Genomic DNA, 23,592 nt, shown 5'->3' on the forward strand with positions numbered 1-23,592 from the left:
CAATCGCTTCTTCTTCTCAGATGCACGGAAAAAGACCCGTGCCGTAGTTCTATTTTCTTCGTCGAAGGTCGTACCTGGTGGTACCCAGAACTGTTTGATCCGGAAACAAGGTAACGTCACTTCATGAGGGAAGCGACGTATCGGAGGCGACAAAGTCGCAGAACTTGAAACAGTGTTTTCCGGAAGTGACTTTTTACAAAATTACTGCTGCAACAAAATGGGGACCATTGTCCGACCAAACTACCCTTGGAAGCCCAAATCGTGGAAAGAATTATTTTACCATAGTCTTTGCAGTGGTCATGGCAGTAGCATCTTTAACGGGGAAAGCCTCGACCCATTTACTAAAAGCACAAATAATCACAAGAACATATTTTAGATTGTTACACCGTTCCATCTCAATAAAATCAAAGTGGATGACCTCGAAGGGAACAGAAGGGGGCCCAAAGCTTCCCCTTGGAGTTACTGTCCCCTTCCCCACATTGTGCTGTAAGCAAATCATACAATTCTGAACATGGCGCTGTGCAATTTTTGAAATTTTATCATTCACCCATACTTGTTCTAACATTTTCGTGATCTGCTGGGCACACATATGCACAGGACCGTGTGCCGTCTTAACCTTTGCCAGCACATATGAATCAGGGAGCAACCATTTTCCTTCAGATGTATCCACCCAACACCCATCATCATCCAGTTTCCCCATTCCTTCGGCCCACCTTTTAGACTCTTCTATTGTGGCATCAGTCTGGATATCTCGCACAGACCCGATACCCTCATCCATTACATAGGCATCTTTTGTTTCCCTTAGGGAATACATGCCTGCGCTAAGGTCTGTAGCCGTTTGCCTGGCTATCTGGTCAGCAAAAGCATTCCCTTTCCCCACATCATCTATGACCTTACGATGTGCTGCACATTTCATGATCGCTAACTGCCTAGGGAGTGAGAGTGCCAAGAGCATTTGCACTATCAGGGGACCATACTGGATCTTGGTCCCATGTGAGGTTAGGAACCCTCTTTCCGACCAGAGCCTCCCAAGGTTGTGAGCCACCACAAAGGCATACTGGCTATCAGTATACATGTTTACTGTATGCCATTCGGAGAGTTCACAAGCTCGGGTCAACGCTATAATCTCTGCGGCCTGCGCGGAGTTATGCGGAATTCTCTTAGTTTCAACAAACGTACTCAATATAGTAACTGCATAAGCAGCTGTAGATGTACCATCTGGGTGTTTGAAGCAGGAGCTTCAAACTCCCAGATGGAGCACAAACAGGAGCACAAAACAGCTCCCCTTCTGCATTCCCAAAGGAGTATCTATAAGATCTATCCTGCCCTTCGTTTCTTGTTCAGTGTTATACAGGCAGTCATGCAATTCTTCGTCACCGCAAACAGTATTTTGCGGGAAAGGTAGAAGTTCAGCCGGATTAAGAACACAACACCTCTTAATTTGAATGTGTGGGGCAAATAGAATTAATTCATACCTTGTCAGCCGTGCAGAGGTGAGGTGTTGCGTTTGAGTTTTATTCAATAGGACATCTACAGAGTGAGGTACCATCAAAATTAAGTCGTGGCCTAGGACCATTCCCTCACTCTGTTTTAGAGACGCGGCAGCAGCAGCGACAGCTCGCAAACATCTTGGCAAAGCGCATGCGACAGGATCAAGGGCGGAGGAGTAGTAGCCGCACGGCCTATTCTTCCCTCCGTGTTCCTGTGTTAACACAGCCAGAGCACATCCATCACATTCATGCACAAACAACACAAAGGCCTTGTCATAATTTGGAGTACCCAGAACCGTTGCAGAGCATACCGGTGCAGAGCATAACGCGGTTTTGAGAAGCTCAGATGATCGTTGATGTTCCGATTCCCATGGCAGCGGCAAAGAAATGCCCTTCTTCATCAAAGCCAACATCGGTTTTATCACTAGTGAAAAGTTTGGGATCCACAACCTACAGTAAGAAGCCATACCTAGTAAGGCCCTGACTTCCTTCTGTGTATTTGGAACAGACATGCCAGAAATGTATTTTATTCTTTCAGGTGTCAATCTTCTCCCCTCCTTTGACAGGAAGTAGCCTAAACAGGCGACCTCCTGGCAACAATATTGAAATGTTTTGAGCGAAGCTTTATGACCATTTTTACCTAGATGACAAGCAACAGTACAGTGCCTTCTTTACAAGCACTTTCAGAATCTGCGGCCAAAAGCAAGTCATCGACATACTGGAGCAGTGTACAAGTAGGTGGCAATTCAAGGGTATCAAGCTGCTCTTTCAAAGCTCTACTATAAATGCTTGGACTTTCAGTATACCCTTGAGGTGCACGAGTAAATGTGAATGAACGTCCCCCCAAGGTGAACGCGAACAAATATCTACTCTCCTTGTGTATAGGAATACTAAAGAAAGCATTCTTTAGATCCACAACACTAAAGTGCATAGCTGTAGCTGGGATCATTGTTAGTATCGTTGTTACATCAGGAACAATTGGAAATTGTGGGGCGACAACTTTGTTAATAGCACGAAGATCAATTATGAAACGGTATGGGATTGCATTGTCGCCTTTCTTGTATACAGGCAAAATCGGGCTGTTACATAAACTACCTGCAATCTCTTCAATCATCGCTCGATGCACAAAATCGGAGACAATGCACTTCAAAGCACGCTCGCCCTCAACTGTTATTTTATTTTGCGGAATGCGTGGTAGTTTAACTCTATGCTTCAAAACTATTTTAACAGGCTCAATCTGTAGCACCCCGACATCATTGTCGTCAACCACCCATAAACATTCTGGAACAACACTAAACTCAGGAGGAATGGTCGAGTCAAAAACGTAGAATTGGGAAGTTGCTGTGATGAAACCGTCAGTCGTACTCCATCAGAGGAACAATGAATTACTGCATTCAATTTCTTCAACAGATTTAACCCCAGCAAATTCTCTCCACAGTTCGAAGTCAGGAGGAAGGGACAATGGTCCGTAAAGGGACCCAAAGAAACAGACACTGGCGAAGAAACCGGACAAACAATTGGTATACCAGAAAACCCTACAGAAACATTTGTTTGCCCTGACAGTGGAATGTTTGGAACCCGGGAATGATCAATGGAGCACTTCTGTGCACCAGTGTCTATCAAAAACTGATGTTTCCTATTCCCCACTAGCAATTCAACGTAGGGACCTTTCTGATTAACGGGAATAGGTGAAGGTTCCAAACCCTGCTTCGGGCAGTCCTAACGAAATAAAATGTCATCGGAAGGAAGCTCTTCAGAAAGGTAGGCAGCAGAAGGGTGATCAAATATGTTTCTCGTGTCCACACTCGAAGTCTGATTTTCCCGTGAAAAAGGTTGCTGAGGATCTTGGGAAAACTGACCTCTATCAGGGCCCCCCGCTCCGGGGCGACCTCTAGGTCGTCTACCCATCCTCCCAAATGCATTGTTTGACCTTTGGCGAAGGACGGGGCACTGTGCTCGCCAATGACCTTCCTGGCTGCAATAGGCAGATTGATTAATATTCACAGAACCCAAAGGAGCGTTTCCTTTTGGGACATACTGACCTCTGGTCTGTGACGTACCTCCTCTGGGATTTCTAACAATTTGTTGTAACAATACTTTAGTCTTCAAATCTCCTTTCCTCTTCTCTATTTTCTCTTTTTCATTATTCACACGGTTCTCATAATACTGAGCCATGTGCACAACATCAGATTGGGATTTCGCCTGCCAAGCGCTCTCAGAGGACATAATCTGTGACTGGATGTCGGGCAACAACACACGTACAAATTTGTCCACAAACAACCTTTTCCCAGACTCTGTACCCAAGTCCTGTCCACTGAAGTCAGAGAATACCTGTTCGAATCTATTAAAGAACTCGGTGGCACCTTCAGTTTTCCCTTGAACACAGGCCGTAAGCTTGTCCCAAATAATTCTTTTCTCAGGAATTATGGTTTTCAATTTTGCGACAATTCTATCAGGCAAAGTAAGTATTACCTGAGGTGGTTTCTCACCAGCTGGTCTTTCCCCATCAAACCTAGTCATGTTAGCCCACGTATCTCCTAATCCTGGCACATCGTCTATTGTTCGAACCTGCGTCCATAAATCTACGGGCAGGAGTACAGGGAATAGCAAGTCAATGTCACTTAAGGTGAACACAGAGGACTGCAAAACGTACTCTATCTCTTTGTAGAATCCTGTCGGGTTTTTCCTGATATCGGGAATTGATTGTCTAATAGTGTTCACTTCCTGTCGTGAAAACGGGACGTGAACAAATTGTGATACATAATGTGCAGGGATATCCACAGCGGGTGCACCAGTCCCAGCGTTAGCGGGAATCTCAACCTTTGGGACAAATGTCGGAGGAAACTCTCTCATAGGCAACTGAGATATAGGTAACTCCGACCGCTTACTAAGCAACAGAGCCAGGTCGAGCGCTAAGGCAGTCGAAGAAGTGTTGGGCGAAAAAGCCCTTTTACAAATTCCCAATAACTCTATAGGACAACTAACCTTCTTCCTTACACATTCTTCCTACAGGTACTGTACCATTACCTGAATCACCTTCCTCTGCATTTCTACTGTATACTGACTATACGTGCCATATACTTCATCTGGCGGTATCGATGAATCCGAGATCCATTGAATCGCATCTTTGGTACAAATTCGTACTTCCTCAGGTGCCGATCTACGACACGGAAGAAACCGTTTCTGCACATACATACTATCGTCTTCATCATCCTCATCCCTCAATTTCTCAAAATCCCTCCTATACTCAAACAATCTCTCAACATAACCATGTACTTTCTCCTCTGTGTCCCTCGAAAGTGCTAAAGCATTTAGATCCCTCACCCCTTGTGGGAGATCCGAATTTTGTAATCTACCCCACATCACACATAAATGAGTCCCCAAACCTTCGATAAAAACATTTTTCTCGGGAAAATTGTTCAAATTTGATAATGTGGAAAAAACGTTAACTTGATCACCTTTCTCCATACAGTGCTTAGCCCATGCAAATAATTCCCATTTCTTGTCTGCGGAAACAGTATTACGAGTGACAATCTTTGACCCTGCACCCTGATCAACTTCAGTCAATACAGAACCACTCGGGAGCAGAGGTGTGGGCAAATTCAATGGGGGTGCAATGATCGGCATAGGAGGAAGGGGTGGTGCGATAGGTGGAGGAACAACAACTAGAGGAATGGGAACAATAGGTTGCACAGGGGGAACAGGAATAACAGCAGGAATGGGCAGAGTACCCGGGAGAGGATCATACAGAGGTGGCGGGGAAGCACCAGGCCTGCGTTCGTTTAACAATTTTTCAATAAATTCTTCAGAAACACGGAAATCTTTAGAGGGATAGATTTTCTGGATACCTAGTGAGAAAGCCCTATCCATATTTTTGACTGACTCCGAATATTTTTCTTTATCATATAACAACGCTTTTTCGGCATTTGTTTTATGACGGCGTGCATGTTTATCCCTACTTTTAAGCTGCTGCAACGCTTCTTTTTTCCAATTCTGCAAAACATCAAATGCTGCAGGTCTGTCCTTCTTTTTTAGCAAGACCGATTCTAGGTATTCAATACGGGGGATCTCGAAACTACCATTGATTGGCCACTGAAATTCAGAGGCATGTCTGGTTTGTCTGTGCCAAATATCATTAAATACTATACTTCCAATGCCATACTTGCAGTACATAGTACATGCCGGCGACCCCTCCTGTGGTGCCGGGCGGCTAAATTCCAAAGATTGTCGATCGCTGCGGAACGGAGCCCTAAAGCAGCTAGACAATTTCCCAGGCATTTCACAAAAAATTGGTGTTACCTGGTCGATAATTGTGTCTGCAGATACAACACGACAAATTCAAATTGTCAGGGTTAAATTAAGAGCCGGGTCACGACTGCACCTGACCAAACCTAAGGAGGACCGTACGGTTTACCAAAGAACTTACCTAACAAATTTTACCTTGTGTTTGGTGGTTTCGACAAATCTGCCCGTCTCAAAAATGGACCCTCGTCAAGATGCCGTGTCAGACCACACGACTATCGTCCAAAGATCGGATCGTGCAGCGCTGCCGAGGTATCGCGTCTCGTTCGGTCGGGCCCGCAGTATCACACCATCCGATTGATAGTCTGCGTCAACCTTCAATGATCCGGCATCAATCTTGAGGGTCCCTATTCGGGCGCCAACTGTGAAAACATAAAAATAATATGAGGCCGGGAAGCCCAGAAAGAAACACACCAACACAGGTTACAAAGAACATACAAGTGCTTTATTTAAAAGCTACAACAGTTACCAAAGTCAATTGACAAACGGATAGCTATTCGGCTCTCAGAGTAACGTAACAAACTTCAACGAAGGTTCGATGCATTAGTAAGAGAGACCGTTCATTGGAATATTTAGGTCTTTTATACGCTTTATCCAGCCCTTGGCCAACCTTCTCGCGGGTTAACCATTCTAGGAGTCGGGCCTATGGGTTCCCTGCCAGGTCAATCCTATAATATATGCATTTTGATTAGTTTCGTTGATATAGTTGTACATTTACACATAGGTCAACAGTAGGACAAGGTCTCAGCTCGCGACCCCGACAAGTGGCCTGCAGGCATATTAATTATTCATGTGTACGGAGGTCACAGCGGCCAGAATCTTACTCAAAATGTCATTCGGCCTCCATTTTGATGTTCAGGGTGACTTCCATATAACAAGAGAACCTAAAATGGCGGCTTAATCCAAGATGGCGGCTTACATTACTTTCTCTAAGGTCAAGACCTTGCCGCAGAGTTTGTTCGCATATGATGTTTTAGACAACTTGGCGTAGGTCAATACACATACAATTGTTGCGATAGGAGGCATAACATTGTTTCAATTCCGACATGGTCTGCAGGCTCTCTCTCCTGGCCTCTCTCTAACTGTGGTCACCATTTACTGGCCACCTGGCCAGGTCCCCCTCTTCCTCTCTGAATGGGCCGACCTCTCCTCTTCTCTCCTTGCCTCTACTTCTCAACTTCTCCTCCTCGGAGATCTTAACATCCACCTGGATGCTTCTAATCCCTCCTGTGGGCTTTTCCGCAACCTATGTGACACTCTCTCTCTTTCCATTCTGCCCCCTGGCCCGACACACTCTGACGGACATACCTTGGATGTTTTCATCACCTCAGACATCCCCCTCTCTAACCCTCTCATTACTCCTCTCTCTTGGACTGGCCACTTTCTACTCTCCTCTCATCTGAAACTCTCTAGCCCTCAGACAAAGCCCCGCCCCCCTGCACTACCACCTACCTTCTTGGTCATTCGGCACATAAAGCGTGTCTCAGTGGATGCCTTTGCCTCTACTTTCTCTGCTCCTCCTACTCCTGCAGCTGACTCACACCCTGAAACAGCCCTTTCTAATCTGCATCTTTCTATTTCCAACACCCTGGACATCCTTGACCCTGTCAAAAGAATCCAGCTGAAGCCTACCTCCAAGTGCAACTCTTGGTATGATTCCGAACTTGCTGTCCTGAAACGCAAGTGCAGGGTGGCTAAGAGGAAGTGGTGGGTTTCCAGCACATCCTCTGACAAACTAGCCTACCGCCTGCTCCAAAGGCAAAACAGACTCTGTGTCCTGCGAAGAAAAGAGCACACATTCAAGCCCGCATCTCAGCGTTCTCTAACAACGCGGCCTGACTCTTTGAAATCTGCAAAGAACTGGCCAATCCTATTGAAGTCTGCACCTTTCCTGTTCCCTTCCAGGCACTCTGTATGGCTCTGGCCTCTCACATATCTGCTAAACTCAAGACATCCTGTCCTCTATCTCCTCTTCCTCTCCCTCTACACTCTCTCAGCCCCCCTTTGGCCATCTCTCCCTCTCCTCCTTTCTTCTCTTTCTCTCTGACGACACCTGACAAGGTTTCTAGACAAGTCCAATCTATGAAAGTGTCATCCAAACATGTGCTATCCTGTTCCTGCAGAACCATCAAGGACCATATTGACACCCTTGCTCCAACCTTGGCCAATTTCTGTAATCACGCTTTTGCCACTGGAACTTTCCCTCTCACCTTAAGCACTCCCTTGTGCACCCCTTCTTAAGAAGCCATCTGCCGATCCTAACTGCCCGGCAAACTATCGCACAATCTCCATCACTCCTTTCCTGGGCAAACTCTTGGAAAATCTGGCCATCTCCCTGCTTAGTCTCCACACTGAATCTATTGGTTGTCTCCATCACTATCAGTCTGGCTTCAGAGCTGCCACAGGCATGGATACTGCTCTCCTGAACACTGGTGAAGATCTGCTCTCTAACCTTGATTTCAGCATTCCTTCTGTCCTCATCATCCTTGATCTTTCCTCTGCTTTCGGCACGGTCAACCACGCCATCCTCACCAGTCGACACTGTGAGAACCTGGGCATCACGGATCAGGCCCTGGAGTGGCTGACCTTCTTCCTCTTGGACCGCCCCATCAGGTACAAACTTGATCCATTTCTCTCTGCCACGTCTCTCTCTACCTGTGGCATTCCCCAGGGCTCTATCCTCTCACCCTGGTTTTTCAACCTCTACTTGGCCCCTTTGGCCTACCTGATCACTACTTTCTTCACTAACTTTCAGTGTTAAGTGGATGACATTCTGTTTTCCTTCCGGCTCCCTCAGTCTCCTCTTCTCTCTGGCTCATTCCTGACTCTCTGTGATTCAGGATTGGTGTGCCTCCAACGTTCTCTGCCTTAATGTCAGTAAGATGGAGATCCTTCTCATTGGGATCCCTGCCCCGGCTTTCCCTCACTCACTCTGGCTGCTCGCCTTGGGCCCTCTTCTTCGCCTTCCTGCGAGGTAAAAAACCTTGGTATCATCTTCGACTCCACTCTCTCTTTCTCTCCTCACAACTCGGACATCGCCAAGAACTCCCATTACCAGCTGCACCTCCTCAAAGTGACTCTTTCCTTTCTCACTTTCCCCTAGAAGCTCACTGTCTCCAGAGCATTGGTTCTCTCTAGGCTGGACTACTGCAACAGCCTCTTCCTCAATCTGCCTTCCTCCAATCTCCGCCCTCTGCAACTCATCCAGAAAAGGACTGCAAGCCTTATCCTTAGTCTCAATCCCAGGGACCATATATCTCCAGCCCAGAAATCTCTCCATTGGCTGCAAGGATCAAGTTTAAGAGCCCTGTGCATTGTCCACCAGGTTTTCGGGGGGCCAGGGCCCGCACTACATCCAACACTTTCTTCAAAATACCTTCCTTCTGGAGCCCTTTGGTCAGCTTCCTCCAACTCTCTAAGGGTTAGACGCTTCTCCAGGCAGCGAGTGGAGGTAGATCTCTCTCCTCCACAGGTGCCTCCATCTGGAATGACCTCCTGGTCCTCTCATACTTGAGCAGGGCCACCTGGAGTTCCAGAAGCAGCTCAAAACTTTTCTCTTCTCCTCTGATTTCTCTCTCTCCCTCCCCTACTGGCCTACCTGTCTGCTGTACCGACTGGTTGCTTGGCTACCCACAGAGTCTCATTGGTTACCAGGATCTTTCTTGATCAGTCACTCTTGCACTACCTCCGGGCCTACCACGCACTTAGGGGCTGTAACTGGAACTCTACAGTCCCTTGTTCTCCTTGCACTACCCAGAGCCGTGCTGCCCTGTCTGCACCTACTCAGAGCATTGCTGCCTTGTTTTCCCCTCCCCTCTCCCGTGCACTCCCTCCTCCCTTTCCCCTTGTACTTCTCATTCTCACACTTGCACAATCTGAATGATACAAGGCCTAGTAAGATCGTTTGTCTTGTCCTTCCTCTGTCTTCCCTCCCTTGTCTTGTCACGCCTAGAAACACTTGTGTCCAGGCGTGTTATAAAGGACTTATCATATATCATCCAGAACAGGGTTTTGTAAATGTTCTAAATGTCTTGATCAAAGCTTTGAAGCTTTAGCCAAGGGTTTTGTACACTTTTGCTCTCCAGATATTTTGAACAACAAATCCCATCAGCGGTGGCCATCATGGTCAATGGTGGGGCATAATGAAAATTGCATTCTAAAACATCTGGCAGACCATGACTTGAACACCCGTGCTTTGGCCAATGTATGGTGGGAGAGTCCTCCTTATCAAGATGACCATGGAGCAAAACACTATTCCCATTGTTAGACATGTAAATATGACCAATACCCAGGTGCACGCCTGAGTGTCAGAGAGTGATGAGCCTAATTTACATTCCAGCAAAATTATTTGATGTGCCAAGGATATTTGCATACATCCAATTTTTCTTTTGCATTGCTGATTTGTTTACACCGATGCAGCAAGACACACTGAGCAAGATGTTTAGCTGCATTGTTGATTACATTGTGGGCAAATGCTTTGACAGATTGAGTAGAACTTTAAGCAAAGTAATTAATTGACTTGATGTTCCAAAATCGATACATTATGTAATAAATAAATTCATATGTTTAAATTGTATCTATTGGATTTCCCATGAACATTCTGGATTTTATGTTTTTGTACCTCATAAATAGTGACTAACAAATTAATGGAATTTGAAACAATTAATTTGTATGGCGTTGACTTTATAAGATGCTCCATTTCCTTTTGCTGCGACAGCTAGTTGGCGTGCCACAGTGTAAATCTCAGAGAGAGTTACCTCTAAGCATGCACACCCAACAATGGGTATATGTGAAATACTTATCTGGATTACCTTTAAATCCAGCCTCTTAGAAAAGTTCGTAGTGGTCTGAAGTGTCTCCTGGCTGTATATGCCGCTATACAAAACTACAAAAATAAATAAATGCATTTCCCAAAACCAAGAGCAAACATTCTGCTGATTAGCCCCGTTGTGCATAGCCTGTTTCTGTTTGACATGGAGGGGTGGATTAACTAATCTTTCTGTTTAATGCAAATGATGTTTCGTTCACTATGTGTTCATTGTTATTCCGAATGGCAGAAGTGGTAGCACCGCTCTGCTCTGCATGAGCAATGGGAGGATACCGTTTTCTTATAGTGCACCTTCCGGGCTACATATCCGGTCTGTTCTAGGCCTCACTGCCTAAACAAAATGAAAGGAGGTGCTTCGTGGAATGTCCTTCTCGTTGCTGGAGGGATGTTCCTGGTGGTTGTGTATGCATCATTTGGAGAGGACTTGTATAAAGGACACAAGCATGGGTTGACTGGGAGCCAAAAGAGGACCTGGACATAATGTTCAAAGGGGCCGCATGTGAAGAATTCGAGCATCCACACAGTGGGTGTGCGCTCACTTGGGCCTTTTTGAACATTTTAAATTAAATCGAATGATGGTAGATCAACCTCTGGAAAACGTGTGGGGCTAATCCACACACATTTGCTTATGCTCGCTGCACGACATACACATAGATATGTGTAGTCTGGATGGACACAACCTACATGCACAGTCTCCTCTTTCATATTTAGTTGGGATATGATAGCCAGCATTACACTATGTTATCTCAGAAGGGGGAGGGCCAAAGCTTCCACCCAGCCATGGCCTGAGGTTCTCCTCTTTGGCTCCCATCAGCATTTGCCCTCCCCTATTCCCCTCTCCCTCCTTTTCTCCTGTACTTCTCCTCATTGCACTTGCATGCCCGAATGGCACAAGGCCTAGTAGGACCATATCAGTATTTTACTATTTTGCCATTGTTACATTCCTTTGTTCACCTCCCATTTAGCCTTGTTGCGCTTTGAAACTTTAGTACAAAAATATAAGGGGATTCCTGTTATTCTCTCTGGCTCATCAGGTAAATATCAAAAGTAATATAAAGGGTTTTTTAACCAGAACGGACAGGGTGACAAGGAAATTTCTTTAACTTTATTCTAAAAATGAAATTTTATTTTATGCAATACAAAAAATCTATATCTGTTTAAAACAATTCTCAAAATTCATATACACAATTCCTGATAATCATTAACGTTAGGCCAAATACAACTCATACATACACATCTCTCTCAGTCATTCATTCATTCCCGTAGTGTCCATATTAGCAAAAAATATTTTTCCAAATTTCTCAGTGATATTATAGCTTTTCTATCACTAATACAATACTCTATATAAATGTTTCAACCCAAACATCAATACAGGTGTTCATCACTGTGCTACTTTTAAACAGTTTGTAATCGCCCTAGTGATGGATGTATTCCAATTTACACTTTCAAGCATCTCCTATATTCAATGTGGAGGTGAAGAGACTCATATCAGTCTACATGAGGCAAAGAGACAAGTGCTTTGTACTAACGTTCTGAAGAAGGTCGAGAATCGAAGGGCGATTGTTAAACCCTAAAAAGACCAAAACATATGTCGACGATCACAAACTGTTTAAAAGTAGAACAAACAGTGATCAACACCTGTATTGATGTTTGGGTTGAAACATTTATAAAGATTATTGTATTAGTGATAGAAAAGCTATAATATCACTGAGAAATTTGGAAAAGAGTTTTTTTTGATAATATGGACAATATGGGAATGTATGAATGACTGAGAGAGGTGTGTATGTATGAGTTGTATTTGGTCTAACGTTAATGATTATCAGGAATTGTGTAAATTAATTTTGAGAATTGTATTAAACAGAAATAGATTTTTTGTATTACATAAAATAACATTTCATTTTTAGAATACAATTAAAGATATTTCCTTGTAACCCTGTACATTCTGGTTCCAAAACCCTTTATGTTATGCTTTGAAACACTATCCAGTTGTATAAGCGCCTAACAAATGTTCAATAACATAAAATAGAAGGAAGTCTGCAGACACCACCAGAAGTACAAGAATGATAAGTAAAGTATGACAGGTCTAAAGTGATATCATAAAGAGAAGACACAATGACGTACTGAAATGATATGCAAACTCAAAGAATAAAGATGTAACTGAAGTAACAAAGGAAATAAACATATAGGTACGAAGAAATATCTACTGAAAAGATAAGTAAGAAGAGATGAAGAAACTCAAGGTAGAGGAGAAATATAGAAGCTTTTGACAGTAGAAAAGATAACGCGAGTAAAGCCCCCATGTTGAGAAGATGGACGTTGGTTTTGTGTAATAGTAAGCTAACAACCCCCAAGGCAGAGACCAAAGCTACAGAGATGACAGGCACTGAAATACAAAATCGTGCAAGAACAAAGAACATTTTTTGGCTAAGGATCAACGATGTGACAGTGAGAAGCAACAGCAAAGTAGAAAAGGAGTCGAAGAGGATAAGCCACGTACGTAAAACATACTTCTCTTAGATTAAGCAAAGGAGTAAACATTTGTTGGTGCCATGTAATGGACAATTAAAAATGAAGAAAGCATATGCAAATTGAAGCAACCAAGCCTCCAGAGGCCAAAGAGAGTAAAATAACCCAGTATATGTGAATCAAATAGCACTAAATAAAAGGATAGAATGGAGAAAACATTGTCTCCTCACACATGGTGCAAGACCAGAAAACAAGGTCCATTCATAACGCTCCATATGAAGATAGCAGTGTACCTTCAATCCCTTAAAAATTCCAGAGATGAGAACAGTCAGCAAGGTTAACTACAAAGAAGAGGCCTTGACTTAGGGCCTAACTGATGAGAGAGGGTAAGGCTAATTGGCCAAGTGGGCAGTTGTCTGACGTTGTTACCCACACCTGGGTTTTGTTTTGCTTACGTGCTACTAACGGCCTGAATATCCAAGGTTGGAAGAGGATGCCAACAATCAGAGTGGCCTATGCAATGATGGAAAATACATTGTTGCAGAAGCCAATCCGCTGCTGTTAATCTACTATTATCTGTAGTGTTTGTAGTTAGAGGTTGTTCCAGGCATGCCTACCAGATAAAGGGCAGCCAATGATGTTACTAATACCTAAATAAGTTTAAGGTATATGTGTTCCCCTAACCAATCCCTCTGCCACATAGGATGACATCATAGCTGACATGTATTAAGGTATAAAGCTTTTGTGTAAAGGAAATGTATTTGACAGAGAGTAAGTTGTAATTTCTTATGCTTGCCATATTTCCCCGCTTTATTGAACTGATAATAAAGTAGCACTTTGCCATATTCTTTGAATCCTGTCCCATTATTTGTGCCCGTAATTAGTTGTTATGGTAATGCCGTCCTGCACTTGGTACACTACAGGTGCTACTGCACAGGATTCTGTACAAAGACCCGACTTGAGCAAGCCACGGCCCTCTCCACAGCATGATCGAGAGTTGCATGCAGCGCTGTCACATCTTGCAGTGGTCAGTTTCCCTAACAACCAGTGCCAGGCTTTTCTGCAGTCCCTGGTACAATAAGGGAAGAGGAAACAATTGCAAAGGTAGGGTTGGTGAGGTGTGCAACATCTAGGAAGATGTGTGTGGCATGTCCGCAGAGTTCAGGCATCACTGCTGAGCTTCTGGGGCTCATGTGGGGTCAAGCGATAATGGCTCAAGCTCTGGGGGTAGGAATGTATGGAGTGGCACCGAATGCAATGTAGCATAATGTTTATATACTACGGCACTGATTTGGCTCAGTATGAAGACAAGTGAAAGATAGGACAGTCCAGTCAGAAGTATTTATTGTAAAAGAATATACCTAATTTATTAGCTTGTGGAAATATATAACAAAATATGGGTGTTCTAGAAGAGAATCATAGTTCTGTATCCCTAACCAGTCCAAGGTCTGACAGCAGGTCCGTCTCCAACAAATCTCCAAAAAAAGGTGCAGTCTTGCCTTTTTTTGGAAGCAACATGTTCAATGTTAGAGAGGGCAGAGCTCATGTTCTATGGTAGCTCGGCACCAAAGCGAGCTTCCTGCTGAACCTCTTCCCAGGTCTCCATTCAATGAGGGTGTGCACTCACAATCCAGGCTCCTCAACTGTCCCTGACTTTCGGAAGGTCCGGGCACCGCTGGCTGTACAATTTCCAGTGCCCCCTCTCAAATATTTCCTTAGTAATATCAAACTCCCCACAGATGGACGTCACAGGCCTAGCCACTAGCACACAAAGGCTAACACTCTCCTCTTTAGACCTATGGCACTCTCTGACATCAGCGACGAAACAGACCCAAAGCACAGTTGTCTGTCAGTGTGATGAATCGACTTCTGGGGCACCAGTGTTCCAGGGATGAATATCGGTTTCTAAACCATAAATCAGTCCCACCCCCATAGTACACCAGAAGGGATCCAAACAGATTGGAAACACAAGCAAACTATAAACCTCCTTGTCCAATTTCTGTAACGTGGATGGAGCAGCAGGCTCGTTGGTTAGTTACAACACAGCGAAAATACAATTATTACCCAATGATAAAAGTCACTGTCCAGTCAAGGTTGTATAGAAATATCGAATTGATTATTATCACAACAGACAGTTTTAGCACACTACAAAATACAACCCACCCTGTAAAGGAATGAACAAGACAGTCAGTTTCAAGAAGGAAAAGGGATACACTCTGGATACTGTCAAGAGGGTAGTCAGTAAAGTAATTAATCACAATAGTTCAAGAATACTTAACACAAAGGGAGCAATGCGTCTTAAAATGTCACTAGGGGCCTTCAGAGAAGGACCAGGGGGACAGAACCACAATGTAGCTTGTACCTGTACAAGTTCTTGGTGCTTCACAGGGACAGAGTGACAGAGTTCAAGATGGGAGACAGCTGCGGGTATCAGGTGGCAGGCAGTTCTGCGAGTGAGGCTGGACGGACAGCTGCAGGCTGGCCTATACAGCGATTTGGGGTCAGTAATCATCTCAGTGCTGGTTGGCGGGTCTGCAGCACTTGTCTGGGCATTTCGGACGGCATGACAACAGTCAGCGATGCAGTCGGTTGCAGCTCGAGGGGCTCGACAGGCTCAAAAATGTCCTTTAAGGTAGACTTCGGTAGATGCTTGTTGATGCACTCCTAGCTTCTTTACTGGGTTTATGACGTCCTTTAAGATGGACGGCCCAAAGCTAAGGAGGCTGTTGCGGGGAACGCCCTTGTCCTCCCTGGCACTTCCAACCTAGGACGCTTGCTTGCAGAGCCTAGCAGTACATGCTGTGTGCTTCCTGGGTACCGGTTCTGGAGCTGCTGGTGGGTCTTCTGGATTCAGTATCTCCTTCTGTTCCCTGTGAAATGTTTAGGGGCAGGACCTTGCTTCCCTCTTTGGGAATCCTGGCCTCCATTCACTGGCAAAAGCTGTAAGGCCGACTGTGCCTTCAGCCAGGGTCCAAATTAGTTCTTCTTGTTACTCTTTGTGAAGTCTTCAGATGATCTGCCCAAAAGAGGGTCTCAGCCCTCTTTTAAAGCCAAATGGGCCACCGTGATTGGTGTAGGCTAAGCCTACCTTAATGAACCAATCCTGGGTCCCCACAAACAATCTCCTGTATGCATGAGGTCATAACCAGAGTGCTTGGCAACAGAAAAGATAAAGGGGTGAAAACATGTAATACTAAGTCCAATCCATCTTCCTGTCTGTTGTGGATTAAAGGGACTCTCTAATTAATGGAGCTCTCTGTGGTTCCTGATTAAAGCAGCAGGTCGCCCATGGAGCTGCTGCATTAACAGACTTTCTGTCTCCATCAATCCACATACCCATGCCTTCTGAATGTGGTCCCCCTGAGGGGATGACTACCGCAAACATGCAGTTCCAGACATGACGCCTCAATGTCCTTGACACTGAGGGGTGGCAGCTAGGTTCAGGTTTACACAGTGCATATCAAAGTTTGTTGGGGTTTGCTTTCTCTTTTGTTTTAGCCTCTGCAGCTAGGCCCCCTGTGGGCCTATTTGAAGTATACTCTATTAGTATGTTAATTATGTTAATTGCTGGTACCATATGCAGAGGGTAAACAAACGGGCAGGGCAGATCCATGGAGCCTTTGATAGTTTATTGGGCTGGCCATGGTAAGTGGAGGGGTTTGGTCCTCCCCCTTCTGAGATGCATTGTGTACTCCACCTGTCAGATCCCAACTAAATATGACAGGGAGGACTACGCCTGTAGGCTGTGTTCACACAGAGTACACAGGTCTATATTTATGTCGTGCGGTGAGCATAGCAAAATGCGTGTGGATTAGCCCGACACATTTTCCAGAGGTGGATCTACCATCATTAAATATCATACATAATTTCTAAAAAGCCCAGGTGAGCACACTCCCACCTGCGTATGGTTGAATTCCTCACAGTCAGATCTTGGGCGCTTCCCTATGGATAACACACTTCCAAGTTCCTCCACAAAACCATTAGAAAGCAGACTGGCACACCGAAACTGGGTAACTTCCAGTCTGTATCCATCAACACCCCAAGTTTTGCCTCTCCCACTTTTCCACTAATGACTCTCTCACCCCCCGTTTCACTTACATAGCCACATGCAGTGATTCCACCAAAAGTGGCAGAAGGGCACTGTACGACACCACCGAAATTATATTATGTAATAATAATAATAATAATAATAATAATAATAATAATGTTTATTATTATTATTATTACTGTTAATATTAAAGGACATGTTTTTGGTCCAGCATCCAACTAGTTGTCACTTTGGAATTTTTTGAGGCTCCTCTGTGCATTGCTGAAGGACATGCCTTACATACAGTCACACAGTGTCCACTAGGCATGGCATAGACCATACACACTGGGCACTTTTGGTGCATCTGCTTTACATGGCGGGCATTGCCACACATAATGCCCAGTGAGCAGTGTTGATATGTTAATATATATAATTAACAAAACCAAACACATCAGTGAAACAAGCACATTGTTGGATATAGTTATGGTTAACCTTCTGTAATAAAACCAAATTATGTATTCTCTAAAAAAAAGACTTAGTTCAAGGGATGGTCTAGTTGCAAATCAAAACCTTAACGCCATAGAAATGTGCCAGTTATGATTGCCAAAGCAACCATTACTCTCCCATGCTATGCATGCAGGGCAAAACAGACAGCTGACTTATCCTCAATATGCACATAAAATCCATCAGACAGAAAAGATTATTTTCAAGAGGCCTTTTTCCTTCCTCACTGACCGTTCCTCCCAGGTTATCCTGAGCCCTCTCTCCTCTTCCACCCCTATCTCCACCTGTGGTGTTCCTCAGGGCTCCAACCTTTCACCCTGGCTCTTTAATATCTATCTTGCTCCGTATGCTCACCTTATTTCCACTTTCTCACCTCACTTCCAGTGTTATGCAAACAGCACCCAACTCTTCTTCAAACTTCCCTCTAATCCCCTCCCTGCACCCTCTACCATTCCGGACTGATTATCTGCTATCCAGACCTGGTGTGGTTCTAATGATCTCTGTCTCAATGCCAGCAAGAGTGAGATCCTTCCTATCGGGACCCACTTTCCTCCCTTCACTCTGGCCACCATCTATGGGCTCTCCCCGTCTTCTTCATCTGAAGCCAGAAATCTTGGAGTCATCTTCAACTCCTCTCTCTTTCCTCCCTGACATCCAGGTCCTTGCCAAGAAGGCCCATTTTCAACCCACCTCCTCAGAGGAATCCTTCCTTTCTTCACTTTTTCCCAGAAGCTCAATATATCCAGAGCACTGGTACCCTCTAGGCTGTACTATTGCAACAGCCTCTTCCTTAATCTGTGAAAGTATATTTTGCATGAATACCGCCTGATCGTAAACAATTGGCCTAAGCACATTTGCATCGCACTATAAATTGCATTGAATGAACCTGAAACAGGCTGACTATTCCGCCATTTTGAGTTATCCGCCATTTTGATTGCCTCGTGCTTTCTGTCCGATGTTTAGAATTGTGTTTTTGGCTCCAGCAGAGGACAATGAACTTTGCGCTGTTTCCATGATCTCAACGTAGATAAGAATGTTGAAGCTGCTAAAGTGGATTGTTTGTCCTACACTGAGAAACCTTGGAGTTAAACAAAAGCTGTACTAATCAGTAATTTAGATACCATCTGCTCCAAAAGTGCTTTCTCCGTTCAAACAGCAAAGTAGAATGATGAATAGTTGAACGTGCTCTTCTTGCAGAAATCTTTGTTTTCGCTCCTTGAAACTAATGTGACTTTAAACTCAAGAACAAATTATAGACAAATATAAGCAAGCAAAAAAAGAATTGTTACCTTTGTGTCTTATGTTTGGAAAAAGGAAAACAATAAACTTTCCAAAGACGTTTAAGCGTGACTTAGTTATGTGGATAGGCCATGAACCCTAGGTAAGAGGGGCTGGATGATGTGTTCGGGATTGTGGAAAATCTGTATAAATGTACATGTATTTTAAATATCCGGCACTCTCTTTTCTTGCGGTATCTGCTTGCACACATTGCAGGGTGACCTTGTGACCAGCGTATTTCTATTATGTGGTATTAAGCCTTGATAGTCTTTAATCTTTCAAACCTACCTTCTCCCGTTCTCCGCCCCCTCCAGCTTATCAAGAATAGGGCTACAAGACTTATCCTTGGCCTCCAGCCCAGGGACTGTATCTCTCCTGACCTAAAATCTCGCCACTGGCTCTCAGTTGCTTCAAAGATCAAATTCAAATCCCTCTGCATCATCCATAAGGCTGTCAGGGTCGGGGGACCACAATATCTACAACTTGCTCTCACCAAATACTCTCCCTCCAGATCTTTACATCCTCCCAGCTTCAACTCTCTTCGTGTCTAGCGCTTCTCTAAGCAGGGAATTGGTGTCTTTCCTCGGCTAGCTCCCTCTTCTGGAACAGCCTTCCCCTTCCTCTCCATCTTGAGCCAGATCTCCCCAAATTCTGGTTTGCTCCTCAAGACTTTCCTCTTTACCTCCTCCTTCCGCCTCCCCCTCCCATGCTAAACCCCAAAGTTGCTGATCATGGTGGCCTAGGCACTTATGTGTCCTTCTGGGTCCTGGCCTTCCGTACAATTACCTTCAGCCTCTGCCTCCCCTGCCCCCCCACTAAACAAGCACGTTCCTTTGGGGACCCACTGGCCTGTGTTGTCCCACAGGCCTGTACTTATTGTATTGATAGATTGCCATGCTTTACTAATTGATCTCTGCCTGGCATTTACCTGTTGCCTGCAACTGGCCCTTTGGCACTTCCCCCTTTGTGGCACCACAAGCACTTACCCCCCCTTCCCTTGTCCCTTCTCTCTCTCTGTACATGCACATTCCAAATGTTCTCAAGGACTAGTAGGACCGCCTCTATCTTTGATATGATAATGATATGATATGATATGGCATTTGTAACGCGCCTACACACAAGTGTTTCAAGGCGCGACGAGGCAGGGAGGGGAAGACAGACAATGATCCTACTAGGCCAGGTGTCATTCAGATCGCGCAAGTGCAGGGGTAGGGGGAAGGGAAAAAGTGCAAGGGGAAGGGGAGAGGGGGAAGTGCTGAACAGGGTAAGTAGAATAAAAAATAAATAAATAAATAGGGCCAGCTGGTGGCAAGTGCAAGGTAAGTGCAGACAAGTGCTGGGAGGGGGGGGGGGGGGCTGTAGGGATGCAGAGACAGTCCGACAATGCAGGGGTTGCCAGAGAGGCAGTGCAAGTGGAGAGTGGCTGGGCCAAGGACCGAGGTCGGTGAGAGTGGCCCAGGTGCAGGTTCAGTGCAGTTTCAGTGAAGAATTTAGCAGGGGAGAGGGAGAGAGAAAGCAGAAGCAAAGAGGAAGGTTTTGAGGTGCTTCCGGAACCGAAGATGGTTCTCCTCAAGTTTCAGGGAGGCAGGAAGGCTGTTCCAGAGGGAGGCCCCTGCCGCAGAGAGAGATCTACCCCCAGCTCGTTGCTTCGAGAAGCGGCTGACCCTGAGGGAGTTGGAGACAGATGAGCGAAGGGCTCGGGAAGGAAGATATTTAGGAAGAGAGAGTTGAAGGTATTTAGGCCCCAGGCCCCAGAAGGCCTTGTGGACAATGCAGAGGGTTTTGAACTTAATCCTCGCAGCCACAGGAAGCCAGTGTAGAGATTTCAGTCCTGGAGAGATACGGTCCCTGGGCTTGAGGCCAAGGACAAGTCTCGCAGTCCTGTTCTGGATGTGTTGCAGAGGGCGGAGAGTGGAGGCAGGCAGATTAAGATAGAGGCTGTTTACATTAGTCCAGCATCGAGAGAACCAGGGCTCTGGAGACCGTGAGCTTCTGGGGGAAGGAGAGGAAGGGAAGAATACCTCTGAGGAGGTGCAGCTGGTAGTGTGACTTCTTAGAGACGTCAGATATATGAGGAGAGAAGGAGAGTGTGGAGTCGAAGATGACCCCGAGGTTTCTTGCCTTGCAAGTAGGAGCAGGAAGCGGGCCAAGAGAGGCTGGCCAGAGCGCTGCAGGGAAGGAGGGAGTGGGTGTGCCGATGAGTAGAATCTCAGTCTTACTGGCATTAAGGCAGAGGTCATTGGCGGCACACCATTCCTGGATAGCAATTGCTCATCCATGTTATTTTATGTGTCTTCTGTTTGCCTGTTTCCTCCCCTTTGAAGCGCCTTTCAAATGCACAATAAATAAATGAAATGTAAAAAGTAATACATTAGTTCTGAATGTTGCATCATGAGACATGCTTGGCAAGGTTGCTTTGGTAATCATAACTAGCTTATGTGCCTGGGTTTGAATTTTTTGCATTGCAAGCACATTCATTGCCCCTTCAGGTGAAATTGTTTTCAGTGCATATAGAAGTATACAATTTCTTCTGGCCCCACTACTCTTTGGGGCCCCTCGATGACCGTTGGTAGTGGGGCGCGGGGGGTGTGTGAAATATAACTTCCTCCAGCTACATTGTGAGAAATGTATATACACGGTGATCTTATTTTCCCAAATACGCCCCGGCAAAAAACTGAAGGGAACAGATCCTGCATAACACCATTTTTAAATAATAACAATGAGGGCAACGCTCTACTGAAGGGTATTCGACAGTTTTTCTGAAAAGAAATATCTGCAGTAACAAATCTGCAGATTTGTTTTTTTAATTTGAAATGTAAGTAGAAATTGATTTTGTTTCCCTGAAAAGAAATCCTGAAAAAAACGCATATGTGGAAAACTCTCATTTAAAACTATGTACTTGAGTTTCCCACTTACTTTGCCAGAAGAAGTGCAGAGAAAGTATTTTTGCAGATTTTCGTTGCAAACTATATTAACACTTTTCCATTCGTTTTCTGGGAAAATCTCTGGCAATAGGCCATTTGCTGACTTTTCCAGAAATCTTTGGGGGTTTGAAGGAGCACAAAACACATTTTTGCAGAATGTATTTACTGCAGATATATATTTTTTTAACTTCTCCAATTTTGCAAAATTTGCAAAACGTATTGCAGAATTTCTTAGCAATTGCCTGAACCAAAATAGCCAAATTGTCCACACCCAAAGTTAGAATAACCAAATCACTTTTTGGAATGGCAGCTTTTCGCTTTGCTCAGATTCTCTGAAGGAACACCAGCCTCTGCAAAGAAGACTAGGATTAAGACGGGTGCGTGATCTGGGTACTATATGCCCAGTTTACATAAAGTCAGGATTGAGGTGCATTGGCAGAGCTGTTCGTGTCCCCATACAAGAAGAGCAGAGGGGCCGCAGAAGAGGACTGACGTACATTGGCAGAACTGCGTGGTGATCTCAGTGCTGCCCTGGTGTAGCATGCAGTACTGCAGGTCAGAAATGAGGTGCTTTGATTGGTACAGCCGTGTGCAGGATCCCACAATGGAATAGCATGGTGCTGCGAATATGAGGCCCAATGCTCGAGGCTTGCATGGGTGCTTCGCGACTGGATCGCAGCACAGAGCACTGTGCAGTCCCCATTACCGAAAAGAGTAGGTGACGTGAACGTGGGTCCAGGCGCATCGACAAAGCTGGCAGTGGGTCTCTGCACCGCAGTACCTTTATCACTGCAGTTCAGGAGTGAGGAGCATTGGCAGAGCTGCCTGTGGGCGCATTACACAGGTTGACAGTGTCTTATCATAGCCCTACCTCATCCCTTCGGGTCTAGCATGGTTTTTCAATTCATTCCGCGTAGTAGAGAAGGGTTTGTCACCGTTTGTGTCTGTCTGTACCACTAATCTCTTTTAAATTAAACGGCCTGGGAATACACGGGCATTTACAAAGCGACGCGCCATCTTGGATTACTGGAGAGTTCAGGAAAGTTCTCTCGTTATATTAATAAAGTTACTTTCTGCCGCCCTCTCTTTCTAGATCCTTCTCTTCCCACTCCTCCCCCACCCCATCTCTCTCAGTGTCTCGCTCTCTCACTATCTAGTGTAACCAGCCCAGTGCCCCCCCTCGTGGAATATATTTTAATATGTAATTAGTTTTTCTCCCTTCCCATCACCTCCTTTTCATTTTCACTTTCTGTTTTCCCTGCTCTTACGCACACCACGACCACAGCAATATTTCTTCCTGTATTATTCTTTAGGTTACTCCCACAATCTCTTTCTCAACTGTCTTGTGTTCTCTGTTTCATTTGTTTCTCCACTCTTAATTTACTTTTATTTATTTATGATGTTTTTATCTCTTGTTTCTCCCTTTCTTGTTTTCTTTTTTCTTTCTTTATATGTTTCTATACTTCTCTCTTTATGTCGTCCTTATGGACTCTCCCTCTGTAGAGTTCTTTCTTTCTTTCTTTCTTTCTTTCTTTCTTTCTTTCTTTCTTTCTTTCTTTCTTTCTTTCTTTCTTTCTTTCTTTCTTTCTTTCTTTCTTTCTTTCTTTCTTTCTTTCTTTCTCCAGGAATGCAGATCAGGCTCTGTGTGCACTGAAGAGTTCCAAATGACATCAAAGAGCTTCCTGTCTTTACTCAGTTAACGATAGGGAAGGCACAAATTGGACAGAAAGGGTATAATTTTGTAGGAGATGTCCATTGGGCAACCATTAATGC

Source organism: Ambystoma mexicanum, chromosome 3p (genome assembly GCF_040938575.1).
Source record: "Ambystoma mexicanum isolate Mex_15411 chromosome 3p, UKY_AmexF1_1, whole genome shotgun sequence".
Lineage (NCBI taxonomy): Eukaryota > Metazoa > Chordata > Amphibia > Caudata > Ambystomatidae > Ambystoma > Ambystoma mexicanum.